Genomic DNA, 8,619 nt, shown 5'->3' on the forward strand with positions numbered 1-8,619 from the left:
TTTTGAGTGCTTTGAACTTGTATTTTTCTCTCTTGTATATTCTGTAATTCGGCAATGATCCAAGAGGATTGCTTGTCCTTTTATAGTTGTAGTTTGAGGATCAAATGATTTGAATTTGATTTTTCCGTTGAATCCAAAACGGCTCTTTTGGGGGACAACCTTCTGGTCAGCTTCAGATGTGCAGGCCAATCTTGTTTTCTGATTTCTTCAGATGTCAGGCTTGTCTTCTTCCTACAGGTTTTGTCTTCTTGCGTCAGTTTGTCTTATAACAACAAACAGTTGATCCATGCATCTCGGAATTTGGCTTTTGCGTAATTCCAAGGCTTCAATTATTGGTGCAGATAGTTGTCGGATTTATCTTTTAGCTAACGGATCATTCATGTTGTCCTGAAGATCAGTCAGCTTCACTTTGATAGTCATTGTCTTTGATTGTCACCAAATCTCATACTGAGTTCTTTTTCACTCAGCTTCCTTGGCCAGCTTCGTTCTGCAAGATCTAGTTCTGAAGCAGACTTCTTTTATGCTGAGCTTAGTTCCACTCAACTTATTTGATCAGCTATTGTTTTGAAGATGACTTATCTTCTCTTGTGCTGAGTTGCTCTTCACTCAGCTTGCGTTGTGTTCTCATGCTGACTTTGTCCTGTCTTAATTTTTATTTCCTTTTGCATTTATGTTTATACTCAATATTGAACAAACGGATTAGTACAATTAAATCAAAGCACTTAAATTTAATTGTCTCTTAATCATGGATTAAACTTAAATGATTTTGTCAAATCAAAATCTTGTGGAAAGGTGTTTCAACAAACTCCCCATTTTGATGTTGGCAAAATATTTAATTTATGGAACTCAGTATTGAAATTCCTATGATTGAATTACTTTTTATTCTTCTGAAATTACTCCCCCGTAAGGGTTGCATATATTGTCTTAACTTAACTCTAAACCTTCTAAGATTTAATTGAGTAATAAGGGAAGACCTGTTTATACTGACTTAGTTCAATTCTAGACCTTCTAAGATCTAATTCAGATGAGCCTAGGTCAACTTTCAGAAGAGTTCAATGTTTACTCAGTTTGATACATAAATAGTTTTGGTATCAGAGTTTATGTGTGGATGTATCAGAGTATATGTGTACTGAGTATATTTTTTATTTGAATTTATTTGTTTGTTCAATTTAGACAGATCATCATGTAGTATAATAGTAAGCATCACTTATGAAAAACAATGTGAATGGAAAGATGCTTAAGATGATATAAATGGTCAGCATACAAAATACACAAGTCAATTTCTTAAGGCTAATCTATTCTCTATTGACTTGAGCTACCCATTTGCCTTTGTCTTTCCTCTTTTGCTGACTGCTTGAAGTTTCTCCTGCCTTTGGCTGAGTTCCATCAGCTTGTGCTTTCTCCCCCGTTTTGCCCCCATCAGACGGAGGAGCAATGAAGGTGTCATTGAGAGCAGCACGAGTCAGCTTGACCGAATATGCCTTTAGATGTTTCGTGCTTTCAACTAACCCATCGAGCACTGGGACTCCATCATCTTGAACTGAACCGGGGACTCGAATAGATGCGCTGATCATACTGAGTATGTATTCCTGTGACTTAGTTAGCCATGATATTGTGTCATTTAGCTGGGCATAAGATTGATGGTACATTCGAAGTATAGCCTTGTCGTAAATGTCACGCTGAGCGTTTGTGTGATGCACATGTCTAAATAAGCTCTGAGTAGTTTGTAGGATAGTATTGGTTTTGACCAAGTCAGTTTCCATTTCCTCTTTACTCAAGTTTAGAAGACGGACAGCTTCACTAATTTCATCCATCGAACATTGGGAAGTTGAGGAGAGGAGTTCACGAGTGCCAGTCAACTCAGAAGTCAGCTTGGTAAAATAGTGACTCAACTCAGCAGATGTAACATAGCCCATGTTGACTGTAGGTAGAGCGTTGATTTGTCCCTGAAGTGAATTCATATGATTCACCATCATCAATTGCAGCTCGGCCAGCTTGACAAATGATTCTTGCTTGGGTTGCTGAGCTTGCACCGTGGTCATGACACTTACGAAGTCTTTGAGATTCTTGATCTCATTGAGAAGCTGGATGACAGACGAGAATTCTTGTGATTCAGCATTGACAGAACCAGCAGCATCGGCATGAGTAGTGTTTAAATCCTGGAGAAGATTTTGAGCCGAGTCAATGATGCGACGTCCAGACTCAGTTATATGAAGATAGGCAAATTGTGCCTCAGGATTTAGCTCAGTGGCCGGGATTCTAGTAGCACCAGATGGATCAGGTGTTTTGTGCTGTCCTTGAGTGGAAGTGCCAGTGTGGTCAGCAGTTGGACTTTGATTTTGATTAGCAGCAGGAACTGACTGCTCAATATTCTGCGAAATGGGATGGGAAGGAGGTGGATCTGCAGAGATAGTTACTTGCTCAACATGGACTTGAGTTGGTGCAAGAAGAGGCACCTCAGGTTGAGCAGGATTTTCCTTAGCTTGCTTGTCTCTTTGAGCAGCTAGGACATCGAGCCTTTGCTCGGCTTGGTTTGGATTTTCTAGAGTCTTGGCGTGTTGCTCAGTATGAGTAACAGAGGCTTATTTTTCCAGTGTAGAGGACTCAGGATGCATTGAGAAGAACTTAAATTGAGTATCCGTAAGGTCAGTGATTTGATCCCTCAGAGGCGAATCATCCAGAAGGTCAATGAATGGAGATTTGTAGGCCTTCTTCTTAAGCCTTTTCAACTTTTTGGTCTTTAGAGGAGAAGGGTTAGCAGGAATGGAATCAAGAGATGACTCTACCCCGAGATCAGTGTTGAGGCCTTCCATCACCATTTCTTGCTCTGTGAGCTCAGCATCAACTGTCTTACTCTGTACAGCTGGACTTTCAACTTGCTTAATATTCCCTGTTTGTTCTTGCTCAGCATGAGCTTCTTGATGTTGCTCAATATCCTCATCATTATCATGCTGGCCTGCATTGTGTCTTAGTTCTTCTGCTTCTTGATCAGCAGGGATTTGCTCAAGGTCAATCTCTTGGCTTCTGATAAAGTGGGAATCATCAGGAACTGCAAAACCGAGAGGGACAGCATCAACTGGACTCAGATCAGAAGTTTTCTTCTTCTTCTTCAGAGGGGTTTCCTCACTTTCTAGTTCCTCAGGCTCATCTTGCCTCTTTCTTTTCTCTGCTAATTTACCCTGCTCAGCATCAACTTTCTTCCCCTTTGAGACAACCCGGATTTTCTTTGGAACAACATCAACATCTTTTGAGCTGGTTTGGATTGCTTTCCGTTTCTTCTCTCGCTTGGTTTGATCAGCTGGTTCAGCTATGGCGACATTCTCTTCCTGAGGTTGCTCATCATCAACTTCCTCCTGAGTTTCCTCGATGACCCCTTTTCCCTTCTTGGGCTTGATGGGTTGGTCATATACTAACCCGAACAATAATGCAGCCGTGATTTCAGTTCCCCAGGTTTCTGTTTCATTAATCAAGTCGATCTGATGATCCTCGAGGATTCTGGTTATAAGTGAACCCAGCCTGAGCTTGATAGTACTCCGTTGAAGTGCTCCTACCAGAAATACGGGCATGTTGAGGGGGCTGTTGGTCAGCATGTGCCAAATGAAGCACTGCTCGAAGTTTGAAGCTGATGATGCTGAGTTGATTTTTGGGAAGATGAAGTTAGTCAGGAGATAGTGAGCCATCTTTTGATTTTGACCCATGCATGTACTGGGTATTTCTCCTTTGTGTTTCGCTGGTTTGCAGAACGTTGCAACGTGGTCAAGCTTTTCCTTAGTAGTCCTGAATTCCGTTCCGGTGTTTGGCAAATTTAGTAAGGTTGCGAGATAGGATGGGGTAATCGTTAGCTTCTTACCTTTAACGTGGGTTACCAGATGGTCAGCATCATTTCCATAAACACAGAGGTTGGAGTAAAATTCCCGTACTAACCTATGGTAGGTTCTACCAGCAAGTGAAAAGAGTCTAGCCCATTCATTTTTCTCAATCCATTCACAGAACGGTTGCTCATCCGTTATGAAGCTTGGAGAGAACCATCGACATCGAAGAACCTCATGATTCTTTACGCTCGGGTACACTTTAACAAAGAATTTTTCATTGGGCTACTTGTCCTTCTTCTTCTTCTTCTTTGAAGAGGTTGCGAGGTCAGTTTTAGGGTTCTTGTTTGGAGTTTGGTCATGCTGACCTTGTTCTTTAGTGGGAGTCTCGCTATGCTCCTGCCGAGGAGGAGACTTAGGGTTTTCGTCGGTGTGGTCGTCGTTGTAACCACCACCACAGAGATTTTGGGAATCCGACATGATTACGAATTCTTTGAGAGGATTTTGGGTTTTTGAGAGAGAGAGAGATTTGAATGCCAAGAATTTTGAATGTAAAGAGTTCTAAGTGGGAATTCTTCCACTATTTATAGAGGTTCGGATTGATCTTATTCGTTGAACTAGCCGTTTTACCTCGAGATGATCAACCGATAGAGATTCTAGCATTTATGACACGTTCGGCGCATGAGTTTTCTAATTATTGCTTACGTTATCCTAGGTGGCTATTAATACGTGTGCTAGCATTTAATGTATTAAGTGGGTTTTACTCAGCATTAAGAATATCAAACGTTTGGGATTCTGAGTAGTCAGTTTTACGTAGGATAGTTGTTTGTGGGACTAGTAACTTAGCTTAGGATAATCACTCAGTATGTATGTCTACTCAGCATAGGGTGATTTCATGTCATTTTTAACTCAGCATGCAACAGTTACTAATTTATCACAAATCACTCAGCATGGTAATCACTCAACATTCAATTAAGCACATAGAATTATTGAAGAGGATTAGACATACCGATAGCTTCCCTTAATATGTTAAATTGCTCATGAGCCAAGGGCTTCGTGAAGATATCCACAAGCTGTTCATTAGTTGATACGTAGGTCAGCTTGATCTCACCATTGAGTACATAATCTCTGATGAAGTGATGCCTTATGCTGACATGCTTCATCCTGCTGTGTTGGATTGGATTCTTAGATGAGTCTATGGCACTCTTGTTGTCACATTTGACCTCTATTGTTTCTGTTTTGACACCATAATCCTCAAGCTGTTGCTTAATCCATAAGACTTGGGCCACACAGCTTCCAGCAGCAACGTACTCAGCTTCAGTTGTAGACAAGGCTACTGATGACTGCTTCTTACTAAACCACGAAACCAGACAGCTTCCTAGGAATTGACATCCTCCTGAAGTGCTTTTTCATTCTAGCTTATCTCGTCCATAGTCAGCATCAGTATATCCAATCAGTGTGAAGTCACTTGTATTTGGATACCATAAACTTGCATTAACTAAGCTCTGCAAATATCTGAAAATTCTTTTTACAGCTATTAAGTGAGATTCCATGGGGTCAGCTTGATATCTTGCGCAATAACATATTGAGTACTGAATGTCAGGTCTACTGCCAGTAAGATAAAGTAGAGAGCCTATCATACCTCGATATAACCTGCTGTCTACAGACTTACCTTTCTCGTCAGCACAAAGGACAGTGTCAGTATCCATTGGGGTTGATATGGGTTTACATTCTTCCATATCAAACTTCTTTAGCATTTCTTTGGCGTACTTAGATTGACTTATGAAGATGCCATTCTTACCTTGCTTGATTTGAAGTCCAAGGAAGAAGTTGAGTTCGCCCATCATAGACATTTCGAACTCAGTTTGCATCTGTTTACTAAACTCTTTGCACATAGAATCGTCAGTAGCACCAAAAATTATGTCATCTACGTAAATTTGTGCAAGTAGGGTATTTTTACCCTTTTTCTTAATGAACAAGATTGTGTCAGCTTTGCCTCTGACATAATTCCTGGTTAGCAGGAAGTTGGTCAACCTCTCATACCAAGCTCTTGGAGCTTGCTTTAGCCCATATAGGGCCTTTTTGAGTTTATAAACGTGGTTTGGAAATTTTGGATCTTCAAACCCTGGAGGCTGACTAACATATACCTCTTCATCTATAAAGCCATTAAGAAATGCACTTTTAACATCCATTTGATATAATTTAAAGTTCATAAAACTTGCATAGGCACACAGTATACGTATAGCTTCTAACCTAGCAACGGGTGCAAAGGTTTCACCATAGTCAATGCCCTCTTGCTGACTATAGCCTTGGGCTACAAGTCGGGCTTTATTTCTGACTACGTTGCCTTGCTCATCTAATTTATTTCTAAAGACCCACTTAGTTCTTATGGTCTTTTGATTCCTAGGTTTAGGTACTAAATCCCATACCTCATTTCTTGTGAAATGATCAAGCTCTTCTTGCATAGCGTTGATGCAATATTCATCGTGCTTAGCATCAGCGAAATTCTTTGGCTCATGTATTGAGACGAAGGCAACATTGCTGAGATACTTCCTAAGCTGATCTCTTGTCATCAGCTTGTTGTCAGCAGCATCAAGAACGGACTTCTCCGAATGTCCTCTTGGAATTTTTATTTCTTTGGGCAATGTTGAGTTGTTTGGAACATGTGTTTCTACAATATCTGCAGGAATAGATTGGTCAGCAAAGGTTATTTCAATTTCTTGCTTACCTTTGGTCAGCCTTTGTATTGATGACTCAGAGGCTCCATTTTGATCAGCGGAAGCTGAGCTTGATTCATCTTCATCGAGCTGAGTTGACTTTCCTGCAGGGTCAGCTTCATCGAACTCAATATGTACAGACTCTTCTACAACCTGAGTTCATTTATTATACACCCTATATGCTTTGCTGTTAGTTGAGTATCCTAAAAAGATCGCTTCGTCAGCTTTAGCATCAAATTTTGCAAGATTATCTTTTGTATTGAGTATAAAACATTTACACCCAAAAGCACGAAAGTAGCCAATGTTGGGCCTTTGTCCTTTCCAAAGTTCATATGGGGTTTTTTTAAGAATAGGTCTAACTAAAGCCCTATTGAGAATGTAGCATGTTGTGTGGATAGCTTCACCCCATAAATACTTTGGAAGCCTATTTTCACTCAGCATTGTCCTAGCTATTTCAACAATTGTTCTGTTCTTCCTTTCAGCAACCCCATTTTGTTGAGGTGTTCTAGGAGTAGAGAAATTATGGTCAATACCACTGGCTTCACAGAATTCATCAAACTATTGGTTTTTGAATTCTCCACCATTGTCACTTCTAATATGAGCTACTTTTAGGTCTTTGTCATTTTCAAGTTTCTTAATCAATGATGTGAACATCTCAAATGTTTCATCCTTGCTACTCAGCAAGATGATCCAAGTGTACCGAGAGAAATCGTCTACAATGACTAAGGAAAATTTCTTACCTCCCAAGCTGAGTGGCTGGACAGGTCCGAAAAGATCCAAGTGTAGTAATTCCAATGGTCTCTTGGTTGAGACAATATTTTTACTTTGAAATAACTTCTTAGTTTGTTTACCTTGCTGACAAGCATTACACAATTGATCTTTTTCAAATTTAAGTTTGGGCAATCCCTCAACTAGTTGCTTTCTAGCTAATTTGGCAAGAAGGTTCATGCTTACATGACCAAGTCTTCTATGCCATAGCCAGGAGTTATCCTCTTTAGACACTAAGCATATATTTTTAGAAAACTGTTTTTCTAAACTCAGCATGTATACATTGTCTACACGAGGGGCAGTTAAAATCAATTCATTTGTTCTTCCCTCGAGTATTTGACACTGAGTGTCGTCAAATACAACCTTTATGCCGCTCTTGCAAAGCTGAGCTACACTCAACCGATTGTATTTGAGACCTTTAACTAAGGAGACTGACTCAATATTTGGGTTACCTCCGATAGTACCTGAGCCGACTATCTTACCCTTCTTATTGTCTCCAAAGCTTACACTTCCACCTCGTTTAAGCTCTAGTGTGATGAACTGAGTTTCATCACCAGTCATGTGCCTCGAGCATGCGCTGTCAATATACCACAGTTTTGATTTCTCCACGCATCTCAGGCTTACCTGCATTTTAGATTATTTATCTTTAGGTACCCAATTCTTTTTGGGTCCTCGTTTGTTAGCATAAACAGGTGCAAAGTCATATTTTAACTTATGACGACATACTTTTATAGTGTGACCACTTTTGCCACAGAAGTCACAGTGAATTTCCCTTTTAGGGTGATGTTGAGTGTGGTCAGCATTATTGTGCTGAGCATGCCAACATACCTTAGTGGTATGTCCTTTCTTTCCGCAAAAGTCACATTGGACAATCCGCTTATTGTACCAACACACTTCTCTTGTGTGCCCCTTTTTCCCGCAATAGTCACATTGCGTGAACTGTTTATGCTGACTAGTACTTGAGTACTCAGCATGGGATTTATTCTTGTTTGAGCCTCTTATTTGGCTCTGTATGATAGTGACATCCTTTTTCAGTTTCTTTGAATCTGATTGGACCTCCGAGACAAACTTATGCATAAGTTTTATGTTACTATGCAAAGTTGAGTTGTCTTGGAGAAGATATCGGAGGTCACTCAGCTTGACCTCTTCAATCTCATTACATCGTCTGCTGAGTGCCTTTACTTTCTTATTGCACTTTTTAGTTAGCGCATATAAATCACTCAGGGCGTTTATCATCTCATTTCTAAGCAAAAGTAAGGATGTTACCTCATTATTGTGTTCCTCATGGTCAGTTTCATCAGAGAGGTCAGCTTGCTCAGAATAAG

Source organism: Euphorbia lathyris, chromosome 8 (assembly GCF_963576675.1).
Source record: "Euphorbia lathyris chromosome 8, ddEupLath1.1, whole genome shotgun sequence".
Classification (NCBI taxonomy): Eukaryota; Viridiplantae; Streptophyta; class Magnoliopsida; order Malpighiales; family Euphorbiaceae; genus Euphorbia; species Euphorbia lathyris.